This window comes from Bubalus kerabau, chromosome 1, assembly GCF_029407905.1.
Source record: "Bubalus kerabau isolate K-KA32 ecotype Philippines breed swamp buffalo chromosome 1, PCC_UOA_SB_1v2, whole genome shotgun sequence".
NCBI classification, from domain to species: Eukaryota; Metazoa; Chordata; class Mammalia; order Artiodactyla; family Bovidae; genus Bubalus; species Bubalus kerabau.
In genome coordinates, this window is record NC_073624.1 from 258,036,515 (window position 1) to 258,054,710 (window position 18,196).

At 39.3% G+C, this 18,196-nt stretch overlaps 1 long non-coding RNA gene across 1 annotated transcript in view; it reads left to right on the plus strand.

The window, feature by feature from the left end:
• LOC129639084 (uncharacterized) overlaps positions 1–18,196 on the plus strand; it is a 436,428-nt gene that overhangs the window by 16,962 nt on the left and 401,270 nt on the right. The window contains exon 3 of the long non-coding RNA XR_008708230.1: positions 851–912. This is a non-coding gene — a long non-coding RNA (uncharacterized LOC129639084). The remainder of the gene's footprint in view (positions 1–850; positions 913–18,196) is intronic.

Here is an 18,196-nt window from a genome sequence, read left to right on the forward strand (position 1 = left end):
TGAGATTGCTTTCATATGGTAAAAAGTAAGTTTCCTTATTTCACATAGACTTCAAAATTACATTTCCAAGAATAATCCTGGAACAAGACGAGTTTTTGTTCAATTAATTGTGGCTGGAAACTTTTTAATGGAGACCTAGCACACACTTCCTTCATTTCGGGTTATTAAATTGTGTGAAGCATTCAAGTTAGTTGCCATTCTTTGCTGTAGCTCATTTGTTCTTTTCGATCCAAAGAAATATTAGATGGTTAAAACTCATCACATAGGAGGGATTAATCATGCTACCAAAATTAGAAAACATGTAGTTCTGAGAGACTGAATGTCAAAATTGTATGCTCATAGCACTTAAACGATTGGGACTCGAGGATCCCACTACAATATTTAAAATGGCAGCTAAGGAAACCCTGAGGTGTTTAGGAGTGGGCTAAAGCTAGAGTTCTCTTACTCTTTGATTACGGTAAGGACATTTATCCTTTATGTGAATTTTTTAGATTCACTTCTTTATTGATGCTTCAAGAACAATTCTTTTAGAAGGAAAGGAAAGAGTCAGGCAGTATTCATTGATACATCTGACGTCAATATAGTGGTCAAGATATATAAAGCAGCCCAAGGAGTAATGTGCTTAGCCATGGCATTCAGAGTTTCTGCTTTAATAATTATGATTCCTTCAGTGGTGTTAAAAAGAATTGTGCAAAGTACCTGTTCTCCTGTATTATTGCCGTTTACAAGGGTTGGGTGTGACGAGAAAAATAAATCTAGGTCAAAATCAAAAGTGCTTTGTAAAATAAACAAAGTTCTTATTTACTTACTATGTATAAACAGCCACTCACCAAGCCTCATTTCTCCACAGGGTACCACTTTCAGATAAAAACATAGACCTGAATGGCATCATCCAGTATCCAAGGAAACCATGTAAGTACCTCTCTCACTGTGTACTTCTCTTATTCAGAGTTTAAAAGCTTAGCTGAGTACTGAATAAGTGAGTGTTTTTATTTAATAATTATACGGGAGGCACTTTTTAGGAGCTTGCTAAAAAGAAACAGGTTCTTGATTGTTATGTGCATCATAACAAAACCATTATGTTTTGATCATATTTAATAAAATTATGTGTTTAGTCACAACCTCTCCATCAATTCTCATTTTTAGGTACAAAACAGCTACTCAAAGTCCTAATGAATTGAGAGTTTCCAACTTTTCAAAGACCCATTAGTGTCTGGGAGACAATATTTCAGAGGCCTTCTGCCAGGAGTAGTTACCTAATTGTAATAAAACTTCTTAAGTTTTAAAAATTAAGAAAAATGACTTGGAAAATTGGTATTTTGTTGGTAAACATTTGTAGCAGTTTATTTGGTTTTAGACTTGCTTGGGAAGTGTGCAAGGGAGCAAAGAGATGTTGAGTATTTAAATGACCCAAAGATTCTTGAAAGCAAGTGTAATTTCCAAAATACAAAAATCTATTTGCAGAATGGTTTGGGAGGTTGGCTCAGCATTTTTATTCTTCCCTTTTTTGCCCCCAGGCTAAGGTATATTCTGTGGCTAATTTCAAGGTGCTAAGTAATTTTTTAGGAACTATGGAATCTTCTATGGAAATTTAGTTTCACAACAACATGAAAGATTCATTTCTAAAATAAGTGGATTATTCTATCAAGTATTTCTTTACCTGGACTTTATTATGTTTTTCATATATGACCTTTCTACTTTTAAAATCGAACTATTTTTAATACTAAGTGATTATTCATTACACTTTACTTTTTGATGAAAATACTTAAAAGTATGCTTGTGTAATTACAGACCTCCTTTCTTATCACGTGGATCAACTACATGGTTTAACCAGTCTTTTAAACACAGATGTGTTACTTCTCTCAAGGTTTTCAGGAGTTGTGTTTAAAAGCAGCTGGTTTAGCCCTGTGATTTGGGAGTTTTTCATATTATTTGTATTTACTTCTGTTACTGTTATATTTCTGTCTTTGTTCTGCTGCATGGTTCACTGCTAAGCATGAGTAACAGAGATGATCTCACCAACATTTTTCTCCACTAAATTAGACATACCCTTCACCTGGTCTGAAAACCTGGCTAGGCTGTGAGGTTTTTGTTTAATGCTACTTATGAACTTCACCAGTGTGGAGTTGGAAGCCTGAAGTACTGCACTATCCATCAACTAGGAACACCTTGCCACAAAACACAGGTCAGGCTGCCGCTGGATAAACCTTGAAGCAGACCAGGGTTAGAGCAGATTGTTATAAAGAAAGAAAAATGGAAATTGAAAGGGAAAACTAGCTGATGTTATAATTCCTTATCTAGAGGAAATGGAATTTTTGAAAATTCCATTCTCCGTGTCACAAGAGGAAAAAGAAAATCTACACTGCAGTGCGTACGGCACAACTTTAGTTACATTATAATATGGATTTTCCAGGAAAATCATTTAAATTTGAGAGGTTTAATTCAACCTCCTATACCAAAGGAAAAATGACTTAACAGAAATAAATTGATCTGTGCACATCAGTTCATCGGTAGTGGTCTCTCTAACAAAGACCATCATTATTCAGTAGAAACTTTCTGTGACGATGGTTGTGTTCTCTATTTGCCCTGTCCAGTATGGTAACCAGCAGCCATATGTGTCTGTTGAGCTCTTGAAACATGGCTTGTGCAATGAAGAAGCTGAATTTTAGGTTTTATGTAACTTTAATTACTTTAAATTTAGATAGGCCATATGTGACTAGTGGCTACTGTACTATATTTTGCTTAATCAGAAATTAAAATACCCTCTTGCAAAGAATTTTTAAACCTTTTTAATCCTTTGGTATTCTATCATATAATGTCATTTTTATATTTGCTTTAATATTTGAGTTATCATTGTAGTGAAATTTTTAGAACTTTTCCAGAGATAACTGTTTTTAATAATATTGATGGGAAAATATTATACCATTGTTTTCTAAGCCAGGAGTAGCAGCTTTTGAAATGGCTATTGTAAACAAGACTGTGTCTAAAAAGAAAAACACTTTAATGAAAGTTCTAAATGTTGTTCAGTTGCTCAGTCCTGTCCGATTCTTTGTGACCCCATGGACTGCAGCACACCAGGCTTCCCTGTCCTTCACTATCTCCCAGAGTTTGCTCAAACTCATGTCCATAGAGTCAATGATGCCATCCACCATCTCATCCTCTGTTGCCCCCTTCTCCTCCTGTCTTCAGTCTTTCCCAGCATCAGGGTCTTTTCCAGTGGGTCAGAACTTCGCATCTGGTGGCCAAAGTATTGGAATTTCAGCTTCAGCCTCAGTTCTTCATATTAATATTCACGGTTGACTTCCTTTACGATTGACTGGTTTGATCTCTTTGTTGTCCAAGGGACCCTCAAGAGTCGTCTTCAGCACCACAGTTCAAAAGCATCAATTCTTCAGTGCTCAGCCTTCTTTATGGTCCTTCTTTACATCCATACGTGACTTCTAGAAAAACCACAACTTTGACTATATGGACTTTGGTGGCAAAGTGATGTTTCTGCTTTTTAGTACATTATCTAGACTTGTCATAAATTTCCTTTCAAGGAGCAAGCATCTTTTAATTTCATGGCTGCAGTCACCTTCTGCAGTAATTTTGGAGCCTAAGGAAATGAACTCTGTCATTGTTTCCATTTTTTCCCTACCTATTTGCCATGAAATGATGGAAATGGATGCCCTGATCTTAGTTTTTTGAATGTTGAGTTTTAAATCAGCTTTTTCACTCACTCTTTCACCTTCATCAAGAGGCTCTTTAGTTCTTCTTCTCTTTCTGCCATTAGAGTGTTATCTGTATATCTGAGGTTACTGATATTTCTCCTGGCAATCTTGATTTCACCTTGTGATTCTACCAGCCTGGCATTTTACATGATGTACTCTGCATGTAAGTTAAATAAGTGGGGTGACCATATACAACCTTAATGTACTCCTTTTCCAATTGTGAACCAGTCTGTGGTTCCATGTCTGGTTCTGACTGTTGCTTTTTGACCTGCATGCAGGTTTCTCAGGAGGCAGGTAAGATGGTCTGATATTCCCACCTCTTTAAGAATTTTCCAGTTTTTGTGATCCACACAACCAAAGGCTTTGGCATAGTCAATAGAGCAGAAGTAGATGTTTTCCTGGAACTCTCTTGCTTTTTCAGTGATCCAAGCAATTTGATCTCTGGATCCTCTGCCTTTTCTAAATCCAGCTTGTACATCTGAAAGTTCTTGGTTCATGTATTACTGAAGCCTAGCATGAAGGATTTTGAACATCACCTTGCTAGCATGTGAAATTATATGCACAATTGTATGGTAGTTTGAACATTCTTTGGCATTGCCCTTCTTTGGGGTTGGAATGAAAACTGACCTTTTCCAGTCCTGTGGTCACTGCTGAGTTTTCCAAATTTGCTGGCATATCGAATGTGGCACTTTAACAGCATCACCTTTTAGGATTTGAAATAGCACAGCTGGAATTCCATTACCTCTACTATCTTTGCTGGTAGTAATGCTTCCTAAGGCCCACTTGACTTCACACCCCAGGATGTTTGGCTCTAGGTGAGTGATCACACCATCATGATTATCCGGATCACTAGGACCTTTCTTATATAGTTCTTCCATGCATTCTTGCCAGTCTCTTCTTAATCTCTTCTGTTTCTGTGATCCCTATTGTTTCTGTCCTTTATTGTGCCCATCTTTGCATGAAATGTTTCCGTGGTTTCTCTAAGTTTCTTAATGAGATCTCTAGTCTTTCTCATTATGTTGTTTTCCTCTATTTCTCTGCATTGTTTACTTAAGAAGGCCTTCTTGTCTCTCCTTGCTTTTGTTTGGAGCTCTGCATTCAGTTGGGTATATCTTTCCCTTTCTCCCTTTGCTTTGAAGAATTCACTTACAATTTCTGCAATACATCCTTGCATATACTTTCCAAAGTGTAGCCAACCTACAGTTGATTTTGCTTCCAAAGCACACATCAGGTTTTAAATCCACTTGCAAGGCCTTTTCAGACCTTTAGTGAAAATGAACATCAGGATGCATGATGATATTTGAAAAATAGTACTTGTACAATGGTATTATAGACAGAATGATTACCTAAAATACTAAGAATTTAAAATTACATTGATTTTTTTTTAAAAAATCAGCGAACCAACTCATTTCTTGCATATATGTAGCATATTGGTTATTTGTAGGATATTGACTGTGAGGAATTGTTTTAAAACAGAAGACATAGCACTCATCCTCTTAGGAGTTTCATTTATTGGAACTGAGCGTATCCTTTTGGAGGGTGGGATTCAGATAAGGTAAAAGAGAGGAGATTTCTTTTGGCAGAAAACCTTGGACAAACTACTCCAAGTATCCTTCCTACTGTCAAGAAAAAAAAAAAAATGAACGAAAGAAAAACAGTTTCTAGATAATACATACTCTCCTCTAACAAATTGTTTGACTTGAGAAAAGAATTTTGGACATCTCCAAAGATTCCTTTCCTCTCACCTCAGAACCCAGAAACCACAAAGCGTGAGCAGCAAGTGGAGTTGCTAAGCAAACAGTAAACACGGGAATGGCCAAACGGAATGGAATGAGCTGTGTTGCAGGGATGCTGTGGGGAGGATGGCAGTCACATGCTCTAGCAGACCTCTCGTAACACCTCCCCTTATTAAAAGAACAGGAAGAAGTAACAACCACATGTATAGACCCAGTTTTCTGGTCTCCTTTGATGTCTTTTGGTGTCTTAGATTAGGTAGTCAACCATTTGTATGCTGTTAGGTCTTCAGAGAGAAGGTCTATCCTTGTTTAAAAGCCAGTGTTCTGTCTGTGTAGAGACGACATGGTCCTCCATGAGGAGATCCGACATATCAGTCTTCAGTGTCCGTATAAAATGTCATCTCTGATATCTCTGTGTCTGAGAAATTGTTTTCCTCTGGACTGTGACCTCTGAGCCCTTAGTTACCACCTCAGCTGTGTACTTTTTTGGTATGTTTTCAAGTTTATGGACTTCCCTCACAGCTCAGTCAGTAAAGGATCTGCCTGCAATGTAGGAGACCTGGGTTCGATTCCTGGGTTGGGGAGATCCCCTGGAGAAGGAAATGGCAATCCACTCAAGTACTCTTGCCTGGAAAATCCCATGGACAGAGGAGCCTGGTGGGCTACAGTCCATGGGGTCGCAAGAGTCGGACACGACTTAGCGACTAAACCACCACCACCACAAGTTTATTTATCTAATTTGTTATATGAAGGTTCCAAACGTATTTTAAAGTAGAGAGAAGGGTATAAACTTGTGTACAGTTACACCTAGCTTCAAGAACTATTGTCTCATAGGCATCTTTGTTTCCTCATATCCCTATTACCACCTCTCATCCCATCCCAAATTATTTTGAAGCCAATGCCAGACATGACATCATCTCATCCTTTAATTTTTCAGTAGCTAGCTTGAAAAGATTAGAACTTTTTAACTGAGAAAATGAACCACATCTAAAAACTAAACCGCAAAGAAAAAGTCGATATTTCTTATTGTTATCAAGTAGGTACAATCAATATTCAGATTTTCTCAGTGGTCTCAAGAATTTTTATAATTACTTTTTACTGTTTGAAACAGAATACATATAAGATTCATATATTGCAATTGGTTGATATTTCTCTTCTCTTTTAATGTGTAGGTCTCCCCCCTCTTCCTTATTTGTTGAGAAAACTGAATAGTGCTTGTAGAGCTTTCCATAGTTAGTATTTGCTGATGCATTCCTTTGGACTTGTTTAATAAGATCCTTTGTCCCGTGTCTTTCCTCTTAGTTGGTAATTAAAACTAGGAACTTGACCAGGTTCACTTGGAGAAGGCTGAGCAAAAGCTATTGGTTCTCTGTCTGTGTGAGATGTTAGCAGGTATTGATCATTGCTCAGATCCATTTATTCCTCAGAGCTAAGGAATAACCAGCCTTGGGTAGTTTCCTCACACCTTTGCTCAGATCAGTACTGTGCATCTGAGTACTGCAGAGTGGGACTCTGCAGGTTTTAGGAGCGTTGTCTGTGCAGCAGCTCTCTGCCGCATGCTCTAGCCTGGGAACTGTAGCCACCTTGTTCTTCAGTGTGTTCAGATCTGTTTCCTCAATTTGGAGGTTTGTGTCCCTTGAGTTACCATTTCTCTGCCACTTCTAAGAAACCCTCAAGACACTAAGCAGGGAAATCATGAGATTCACCTCCTTGGCTTCTCATCTCTCAGAGATCACTGTTCTTCATTCCCTGATGTCCAGTGTCTTAAAAATCATTGTTTCATATATTTTATCAGAGTTTGATGGTTGTTGTTTTAGGAAGGAGGGTACATCCAGCCCTTCTTAGTCCATCTTGGCTGGATAGGAAGTCTCTGCAATTGTTTCTTTAAATTGTTTGTCTAAAAAAGTTTAACCATAGCTTGTTAAATCAAGGGCTTCCCTTGTGGCTCAATTGGTAAAGAATCTGCCTGCAATGCAGGAGACCTGGTTTCGATCCCTAGGTTGGGAAGATCCCCTAGAGAAGGGAAAGGCTACCCACTCCAGTATTCTGTCCTAGAGAATTCCGTGAACTGTGTAGTCCATGGGGTCGCAAAGAATCAGACACGACTGAGCGACTTTCACTATTAATTCAAACACCATCTTAACATGAAGCTCAATATTTAAAGCAAAGTGAAAAATGTTGGAATTGAAGTGCGCCTGTGTGTGTACTTTGAAACACTGCTGAAGTCTTTAAACTGCCAGTACGACCTCCAGGATCTCTTGCTGACATTTTCCCTCCCAATTAACCATGCTTTTTCCATAAGATGAACCCTGTTTTATTTCCTGCCATTTAGAAGCGATTTTGAGGTTCTTTTATTCATTCCTTCAGCAAATATTTTGAGTGCCTCCTATGTATTGTGTAAAGTGTGGGAGATCCAGTGAGGAATACAATTCAACCTATCCCCTTAAAAATCTTGCCATTTATTTTCACCCTAAAACTTGGACATGGATATTCATAACAGCTTTATTAGTTAATAGCCCCAAACTGGAAATACCTAAATATCCATAATAGATGAATGGTTAAATGGACAGTGATCTATCCACAGTGTGGAATACTACTTAGCAATAACGAGTATGAACTACTGTTAAGGGCAACAACTTGGATGAACCTCAAGGAACTTGTGTTGAATGAAGAGTTTATCTTAAGCAGATAATTATTGCTTGTTTTCATTAATATAACAGTTAATAAAAACATAATTGTAGAGATGGAGGACAGATTCGTGGTTGCCAGGGGTGAGAGGGCAGAGGAGGGAGTAGGTGTGGAAGTGAAAGGGCGGTGCTGGGAATCGGTGATAATGTAGGGTCTTGATGTAGTAGTGGTTACTCAAAGCTACATGTGTGATAAAGTTACATATAGCTACACACGCACACACACATACACACAAAAAAGTGCATATATAACTGGTGAAATCTGAAAATGCTTTGTGGATTGTAGCAATGTTAATTATCTGGTTCTGCTATTGTAATTGCGCTTCCCTGGTGGATCAGATGGTAAAGAATCTGCCTGCAGTGTGGGAGACCCGGTTTGATCATTGAGTAGGGAAGATCCCCTGGATAAAGGAATGGCAATCCACTTCAGTATTCTTGCCCAGGAAATTCCATGGACAGAGGAGCCTGGTGGGCTATAGTTCACAGCATCGCAGCTGTTATAGTTATGCAAGATTTTAACCCCTGGGGACAGGGGCTGGGGAAGGATACATGCACAGGCACAGGACAGTTCTTTGCACCTTGTTGTGAATTTTTCAGTCAGTTCAGTAGCTCAGTCGTGTCTGACTCTTTGCAACCCCATGAATCGCAGCACGCCAGGCCTCCTGTCCATCACCAATTCCCGGAGTTTACTCAAACTCATGTCCATCGAGTTGGTGATGCCATCCAGCCATCTATGTGAATTTTTAGTTATTGCAAAATCATATGATTTTTCTTAAAAGGGCTTCTCTCATAGCTCAGTTGGTAAAGAATCCGCCTGCAATGCAGGAGGCCCCGGTTCGATTCCTGGGTCGGGAAGATCCGCTGGAGAAGGGATAGGCTACCCACTCCAGTATTCTTGGGCTTCCCTTGTGGCTCAACTGGTAAAGAATCTGCCTGCAATGCGGGAGGCCTGGGTTTGATCTGTGGGTTGGGAAGATCCCCTGGAGAAGGGAAAAGATACCCACTCCAGTATTCTGGCCTGGAGAATTTCATGGACCGTGTAGTCCATGGGATTGCAAAGAGTCAGACATGACTGAGCAACTTTCACTTTCACTTTCCTTAAAAATCTTACAACTTCGTGGAAGATACAAGAAACAAAATATCCAGTTACAATCAGATCAGATCAGATCATTCGCTCAGTCGTGTCCGACTCTTTGCGACCCCATGAATCGCAGCACGCCAGGCCTCCCTGTCCATCACCAACTCCTGGAGTTCACTCAGACTCACGTCCATCGAGTCAGTGATGCCATCCAGCCATCTCATCCTCTGTCCTCCCCTTCTCCTCCTGCCCCCAATCCCTCCCAGCATCAGAGTCTTTTCCAATGAGTCAACTCTTCGCATGAGGTGGCCAAAGTACTGGAGTTTCAGCTTTAGCATCATTCCTTCCAAAGAAATCCCAGGGCTGATCTCCTTTAGAATGGACTGGTTGGATCTCCTTGCAGTCCAAGAGACTCTCAAGAATCTTCTCCAACACCACAGTTCAAAAGCATCAATTCTTCGGCGCTCAGCAGTTACAATACATCGTAATAATACTCAGTTAACGGGAAATGCTATGGGGTATGTGTTTGGAGGAATACCTTATTCTTAAGTCCAGAGGCAATGTTTCTGCTGCTCCCGTGTCTCCTGCAACTTCCCAGTCAGGCTCTACTTCTAACTGTGTGTGTGGTCAGTAACAGCCATGTCCGACTCCTTGCTGCCCCATGGACTGTGTACTGCCAGGCTTCTCTCTTTATGGAGTTTTCCAGGTAAGAATACTGGAGTGGGTTGCCACTTTCCACTCCAGGGGATCTTCCTGACTCGGATTGAACCCACATCTCGTGTGTCTCCTGCATTGGCAGGCGGATTCTTTACCATTGTTCCATCAGGGAAGTCATTTCTATCTGAGGGACATGTATAAGTGGTAAGGGACTTGCAGAAGGCTTGTGAGTAACCTTCCTCCACCCTCACCACACAGAATGATGTGCCGTACTCATTAAGACCTCAGCAAAATATCTTCACCATACAAGGCAAACATTTTATAAGATTGAGCGTGTATAAAGTAACAGGAATCTCATGTTCTCACGACATGTTCAAATGGAAGTTCAAAAACCTATTCCAGATTTAAATATCAATGAGTTTTGGATTACACACAGCTTTGGCTCGTCTGAGACCCTGTTCTGCCATCAACCCGCATCAGCTAAAGCTTGACTGTGACCTGTTTAGAAATAACCTTTGTGTGTCATGACGAACACAGAGCTGCAGCGGGTTTTGTACATACGTTGTCACTTGTTACTGCAATGTATTTTAAATCAGTGACAGATTGTCAAATCTTTTGCATTTTCAAAAGTTATAAAAGTTTTTACCCCTTGAAACTAAGTAGAATGTATATATTATTTCTATATGTTGGGGGGTATATTTTGGTTTTACTCCTATTTAGTAGGAAGCACTAGAAAAGCTACTCAGTGTCAATTTATAGTCTTGTCACATTGTGACAACTCAGTTGTCTTAGAATTTTTGCCAGGCTGTGCCTCTATTTCACAGATCCAGATACGGTGGGCTTACAACGTATGAACTAGAAATATTACGGTATTATTTGTCTCTGTTGCTGTACCAGCAACTCACCCCTCCTCTCTCAGTGTGAAGAAGACCTTCCTGGAGTTGCTCTTGGACTAAGGAAGGTGTCTGAGTCTGTGCCTGTGTGTGTTACAGGAATATTCCCTGGGTAGCAAACATCTGTAGGCTTTTTAATCCAATCTGAGTCTCCCTGAAATAGGGTCTCACGGTGCACAGATAGGCAGCTTTGTCTATGAACATAGCAGTCAACGTGAAATTTCCTACATCTACTCTGGGAAATTCACACTTAGTTCTATCTTTTGAACTCATTCTTCTTTAAAAAAAAAAAAAAGAATTGATGAAGCAGTGGAGTTTTGATCCATCTTTTTTTCAAATTTTCCTAAGATAGAAATAATACATTTTTGAGTTAACAGGTCATTTATTATCGATCAGATCCTGAGATTTTTTTTCTTATTTTTTTTTTGTGGTAGCCAATTGCATACTACTTTTTGACATTTAATTAATTTTGATTTTCTGAAATAAAAACCTGTTATTTGTGTGCTGAATCCTTTAAAACTGTTTAAGAAAACAGACAAGACTATGTCAATAGTACAGCTGAATATTTCTTTCTTGTTTTCTGGTAATCTGTGCCAACTGGATGGTCCTGAGTTTTATATAACCATGATCTTTTCTGTATCCTATCCTATCTCTGTATATCTTAGAAAATTATTACTAATTCTTATTTATTTCTTTAAAATGTACTTATAAGGACTCTTAAGGTTGCATAACATTCCACATGTTATGTGCTTTTCCTGCAACCTTAAGATTCTACCATGTTAGTCTGGTTCTATAATACTATTAAATAATATTATAAGCATTTTTCTTGGAGAGGAATAGGGATTAACAGGAAGCAGTGGCTTTTTCATAGATTTGGGAAGCTCTGAAATGTTTTTTTTCTAGGCAGCTTAAATATCCCTGAAACATTAATTTTGGAATAAGAGTTGCATAAGCACCAGTGTAATTCCTCCACTTTATAAAGAGAGGCACCGCCACCATCTGCCTTCCTTGCCCTGCGTGTGCCTGAACAAAATTGAGCTGAATGTACTGGCTCCCACCTGTACCCAAGCCCGTCAGTGCCTGGACCAAACCCAACGACAATAGGAAGCATATTTAGAGCCTTTGACTATTTCTCCCTCAGTGGGTACATCTGGTGCCCAACAACAGCTGCTAGTCTCACTGCTCATTCCCAGCTCAAATCTCTGTAGTCCGGTGGATCCTGGAGCCCTGACTCTGAAGCTGGCCCCAGGGGCCCGCCTGGCTTCATGGTTACAGAAACTATCCCCTTTTCTCTCTTTACAGGTCTAGGTCTCTGCTAGTTCTTCTTGGATCTTTGGATGCTGTCTCTTCACTTCCCACTGTAGTGTCTTACAGAATATGATCAGATCTGAAATGACCACTCCTCGGCTGATTTCTAGGTATCCAGGTAGTGGCTCCTTCCTCTGCCTGATTTGATACCAAGTTACTGGACTACAGTCCATAGGGGTCTCAAAGGGTCAGATACGACCCAAGTGCCTTAGTACGTGAGCACTCACAGCTGCAGATGACTTCAGCACTTGCTGTACCCTTTGAATATTATGCCTGTCTATCTCACTGACCCTTGGGGGGCAGCCTTGGATGAGGCCAGCGCTGCATTTATGATCCCAAATGTGAGAACTGGCGCAGCATGGCCAAACAGCCATTCTGCCTCACACCTGTAACTGGGAGAAGGACCACCGGCATCATGTGTCTCTGGAGAGTGGCCTCTCACTGATAACACCATAGTCAGAGGCTCACTCGCTTTCTTTTCTTTTTTCCCATGTTTATTTATTTATTTTATTTGGCTGCATCAGGTCTTAGTTGTGGCACATGGGGTCTTTCTCTGCAGCGCACAGACTCGAGTTGTGCTGCAGGTTTGGCTGCTTCAAAGCATTTGAGATCTTAGTTCCCCGACCAGGGATTGAACCCTCGTCCCCTGCATTGCAAGGAAGACTTTTAACTACTGGACCACCAAGGACGTCCCTCACCCACTTTCTTATTTGCTATTGAACTCTTCCTAGTTCCAAAAGCTTTTTCATAACTTCACAATAAGATGATTACCATAAAGAATGGAACTAAGGCAAGTAAGAAAAAAGTGGTAGGATTAAACTGAACCAGAAAATCTAGTCCCTGCTGCAAAATAGCCTGGAGTTGAGTAACTTGACTTTTAGACTTAAGCTTTCTGCCAGTCAGATAAAAGGGAGGTGTAAAATTGATACATTTTGGGGAAGAATGCATTTTCATTATATAAAATTTTTGTATCTGATTATCATATTAAAATACTAGTGCATGCTGCTGAATTTTAATCCTTCCTTTCTAGCATGATATACTTCAGAAAATTATTCTTCTTCAAAATGCCTTTAGATGAGCACTGTTCAGTAACTTTCTAGTATCCACAGTATAAAGTGCAGAGATACATGTGAAAATAATGATATACATATGCTGCTCAATATATTCAAAAATATTATCTCAACAGGTAATAACTATAAAGTTATCAGTATATTTTCTTCTGTAAGTAAGTCTTTCAAGTCCAGTATGTATTTCACACTTACAGCATTAACTCGGTTTGGACTGGTCATAGTCGAGTGCTCACTAGCCACTTGTGGGTTAGTGGGGTAGTGGTAGAAGGGGCCAGTCTTTGTTGTAATATCCTTGTGATAATTTCAGTCTTGGGATTTCTCAGCTACAGTTTCATCAGGAACCTCATAAGGCAAATTCTTCAGTGTTCCTTGTACTGAGTGATCATTAATCTGGAAGTTATCCTTTTATGTGGCCAAAACAAATTGATAAGAAGAACAAATAAAGTCAGTCATTATCAAGAAAGTGAATAACATGCTTTGAATACTTATGGACCCTCACTTTCAATCCCTCATCACTAGTGAATGTGCTAATTTATGTTATCTGGGAGATTCTCTTGATCTATTTGTATGCCACCTGTTTCCTTAAGACTTCCATGATTTCAAGAGCTTTCTCTTCTAGGGTTCCAGCAGGAATTAGTCGGTATATTTTCCAATGATATTCATGGCCTTTTGCTTGGCATACAGTTTCTGGTTAATTTCTTTGTTAGCCCCTGGTGAAGAACTGAGACTTGTTGACTGTCCTCCTCTCCTTCCATTTGCTGCATGGAGTAAAGTGTGCTCAGTAATTCTTGTTGAATGAATGCATATGTGTCTTCTCCTCTGACTTATGGTCTGGAAAGCAGGGGCACGCTTTTGACTCCTTTGTTGTATTTGTAGCAAAGTGTGGGGCATGTGCTTGATGCTTGATGAATTCTTGCTGACTGGACCCGGGACTCATCATTGGCCTTCCTAGTGTTGGTCCAAAACTGTATCCTCAAACTGTTAAATTACATTCCCTGAAAAGAAAATCATTGTTTTCATTTGGAGGAAGAAATACAAACACACATCACCAACCTTCCTTGCTGGTTCATAACTGACTCTATGAAAAAGGAAAGAATTAATGGAGAGACTGACACTAACTTTAGTTGAATGCCAACGAAGTAGAATATATAGTTTTTGCCAGAAGGAAAAGTAGGGCTCTTCTTAAAATTTATTTTTAATTCAAGTAGAACTCTCATTGTAGGTGCTAAGCGTTATGATGAAAGAATATAGTCTCTGCATATTTGAGTCATTCATTCTTTTATCTGTTAGACACTGAACACCTGTTATAATTGAGAAATTGTGTTAGGCACAGGGGATAAAAACCAAAACATTCTGACCCTCAGGTTGCTCCCATTTTAGTCGGCGAACCAGAACACTCCAAAGACCTTTTTAAACCATTTTTAAATGTAGAGCAAGCTAGCTACTAATGGGAAAAAGATTCAGTAAATCTAATTTTCACTCTGTTTTTCCTTCAGTGGTGTTGGCTAATAAGTATTTTTAGAATAAATGTGTATATAGTGGTTTGTTTTTTAAGATGTTACATTATTTGGCATTTATTATATTTTATTTATTTCTTTGATTGATTAATTGCAGTTAAATTACCTTAGCATGCTAGAACAGATTTTACAGATTTTGACATATGATTAAATAGCATAAAGCATAACTAATGTGGTTTTTAGTGGCATGCTATGTATTAAAGCATAAAATTTAAACACACACTTCATCGGGAATTTCTGCAGTTACAGTGAATTAGAAAGATTTAGATACTGGAACTCTCCCCTACTGCTCCATGCCTTAAGGGAGGGGCAAGAATTTTATAATTAAGATTATTATAGAAGAGTATCCTGACATAACTGATTGACTTTAGTGATGTGCCTTGAAAGTTCAAATTCAAGGTGTGCACTTATTTCAGTCAGCTGATTCTGAATGTTTAAATAAGAAATACTATTTCTGGGTATTCTGAATAACTCGTTGTACATTTATTCCTAATAGTGAGCATTTGGACTAATGATGGATTACTAATGAGCATGTAAATGTACCACCTGATTACATTAATATATGATCTTTCATGACGAGGTCTGAAATGAACATTTCTAATATGTATTTCTTTTCCCCAAATAGGCACTGTGGTGTATACTGAGCAGGACCGAGACAAGGGTGTTTTTCTTAAGAGCCACTGATTTAGTCAATTATCAAAAATCACATTATAATAAATGCTGTTCTAAGAATTTTGATTAACCTTTAAATAAATGTTACTTTGAAAAAAAAAAAAAAACCCTGCCAAATGTGTTAATAATAAATTGTGAAGTGGTAGTAATTGCAAGTATGGCTTTATAGATAATATAGTTAATTGATACCACCCTCTCAAACATATATAGCACATCAGCTGCTACGAGGCAGTGTGATAGCGATCGTGTCTATGGCGTTTTTGATGCATTAAGGATGATATGAGCAAAATGGAAACTTAGAGTGCTCATCAGGGTCATTCTCTCATGGACATCTGATGCCCATGGTCAAGTAAATTTTTAATGACACATAGTCACTACACACCTTTCAGCCTTCTGAAGAGGTAAGTGTGCATTGATCTGTCCTAATTAGCCTTGCAGAGTACTTCAGACATTCTTGTGTGAACACTATTATTTAATAAAATGGGGGCTGTTGTTTTTTTTTTCCCACAAGCTCAGCACTTGTGCCTTGGATGGCTGTACTGTTGCTGGTTTGTTTTTTCTTAAACTCAAGTCTTAACGTTCATTCTTGTCTTTTGTCTAGCAATGTAGTATCAATGCAGCTGCATAAAAAAGTAAGCAAAACTAAAGAATGGTTCTGATTTTGAAGGTTTGTTGCTATTATAAGAAACCCATAAAGCACACATCCATTCCTTTCCTAATGTATAGGGTGCTGACTGCATAAAATTGCTTGAAGAGACATTAAGGATATACAGGCGATTCTGTTGAGGTGTGCAGTGGGATGCTTTTATGTTTGGCAATAAAGGTGGCCCTGGAATATCTGATTTGCAAAATAAAAGGTAGCCAAAGTAATTTGCAGTTGTTCTAGATTGAAACTTTAGGGACATCTTATTTTTAAAAGGAGTTTACTTTTCCTTGGAGTCTGGAGTCTATAAACAAGAATCCGGAGTTTGCTTAGTGTTGGAGTCAGTCAGTCAGTTCAGTGCAGTTCAGTTGCTCAGTCGTGTCCGATTCTTTGCGACCCCCGTGAATCGCAGCATGCCAGGCCTCCCTGTCCATCACCAACTCCCGGAGTTCACTCAAGCATTGTCTATTATTACCTCATAGGATTTGAAGGTAGGGGAATTTCTAATGTAGATGCTTCTTACGCTTGTGGTAGTATTTGGTTCCAAATGGGATACAGACCTATCCCAGGGATAAAGTCTACAGTCAGAACTTCTTAGAGGCATGAATATCACTTGATAGATGTGGTTCACTGGTTATTGGATTATTTTTTCTTAAGAAAATGGAACAAGAGTAGGCTCCTGTTGAGCTGTAGGGCTGGTCATTGACGACAATGTTTGGGAAATCAGGCATCTCTTCTTGCTGTTTCATGACCACAGAGTTGGCTATCAGACACCTCAAATGCCTCCTCTACCTGTTTGCTGAAACCTGGAGTTGCACAGAGATGAAAATTTGAGGGTTTTACAAATATCCCTTGAAATGTTAACACTTCATATAAGCCAGACCCATAGAACTCAGAGTGAGCGAGCTTACCAGCTCTTTCTGGAGAATAGGATTTTGAAAGTGGGGTGGCTAAAAAAAATGAGGACACTGAGTAGCAAGGGTGTAAGAGGAAGTGCCTTGTGAACTTAGCAGGGCAAGATAAAAGGCCAGGTGGGAGGAGGATTAGAACAGAAGAGGACAAGATTTGCTTTGTCTGCCCTATAGGAAAGCTCTGAAAATGTCATACTTTCTAATTACAGTTTTAAAGCACTTTTAAAAATCCTAGTTTAAAACTAGATTTGTTTTCAGTTTTCTTAGGTATAAAATTTATGATTTCATTGCTGTCACATGTTTTCTTTGAATTACTTAGTTCAGGTATTTCAGTTCAGTTGCTCAGTCGTGTTCTACTCCTTGTGGCCCCGTGGACTGCCAGGCCTCCCTGTCCATCACCTACTCCCGGAGTTTACTCAAACTCATGTCCATTGAGTCGGTGATGCCATCCAACCATCTCATCCTCTGTCATCCCCTTTGCCTCCCACCTTCAGTCTTTCCCAGCATCAGGGTCTTTTCAAATGAGTCAGTTCTTTGCATCAGGTGGCCAAAGTATTGGAGTTTCAGTTTCAACATCAGGTATTTAAGAAACATTTATTGCATAACTGTTATGGGCTAGATAGTATGTTGGAGGCTAAGGAAAACAGATGATTCTCGTCTATCATGTTTCTGTCAGTTACTATGTTTTAGACTATCGGTAACAGAAAACCCAACTTCAAATGGCTTTAGGAATAAGAAAATTTGTTGGCCCCACCACTGAAAGTCCAGCGGTAGGGTGGAATTCAGGAACATTCTAATCTAGTAGTTTTGACTTAATTTTCCTTTCATCCTTTTTCCTTACCTTCTTGGTGAAACAGCTTCATCAGGGGCTAGTACCAAGACAGCTATCAAGCAAGAGGGGCTACTTCTGAGTCTTTCTAGAAGAGTTAGAAAGGCTTTCCCAAGAACTTCAAAGAAATCTTGTCTTGGATTTTATTAGCTCCAAGAGGCCAAGCCTTTGCAGGCAATTACAGGACTGGTGGTTATGGCTATATATGGGTTTTGTGGGAGCATTGGTGGGGTGGGGAGTGTGGGAGGATTTTCATTCTAGACTGATGGAGATGAGGGATTCAGGAAAGGATTTCTTGAAGAGATGTTGCCCAAACTAAATCCAGGAGGATGAGAAGGAACAAGGCGGTGGAGAGGGTATGCAGGAAATGAGGGACATGGGTGCAAAGACATAGATGTGAGAGAGTGCATTGTACAAAAGCAACTCCCTTATTCATTCCTCAAGTCTCAGCTTCACCTTATCTTGCAGGAGAGGTTTAACAGAGC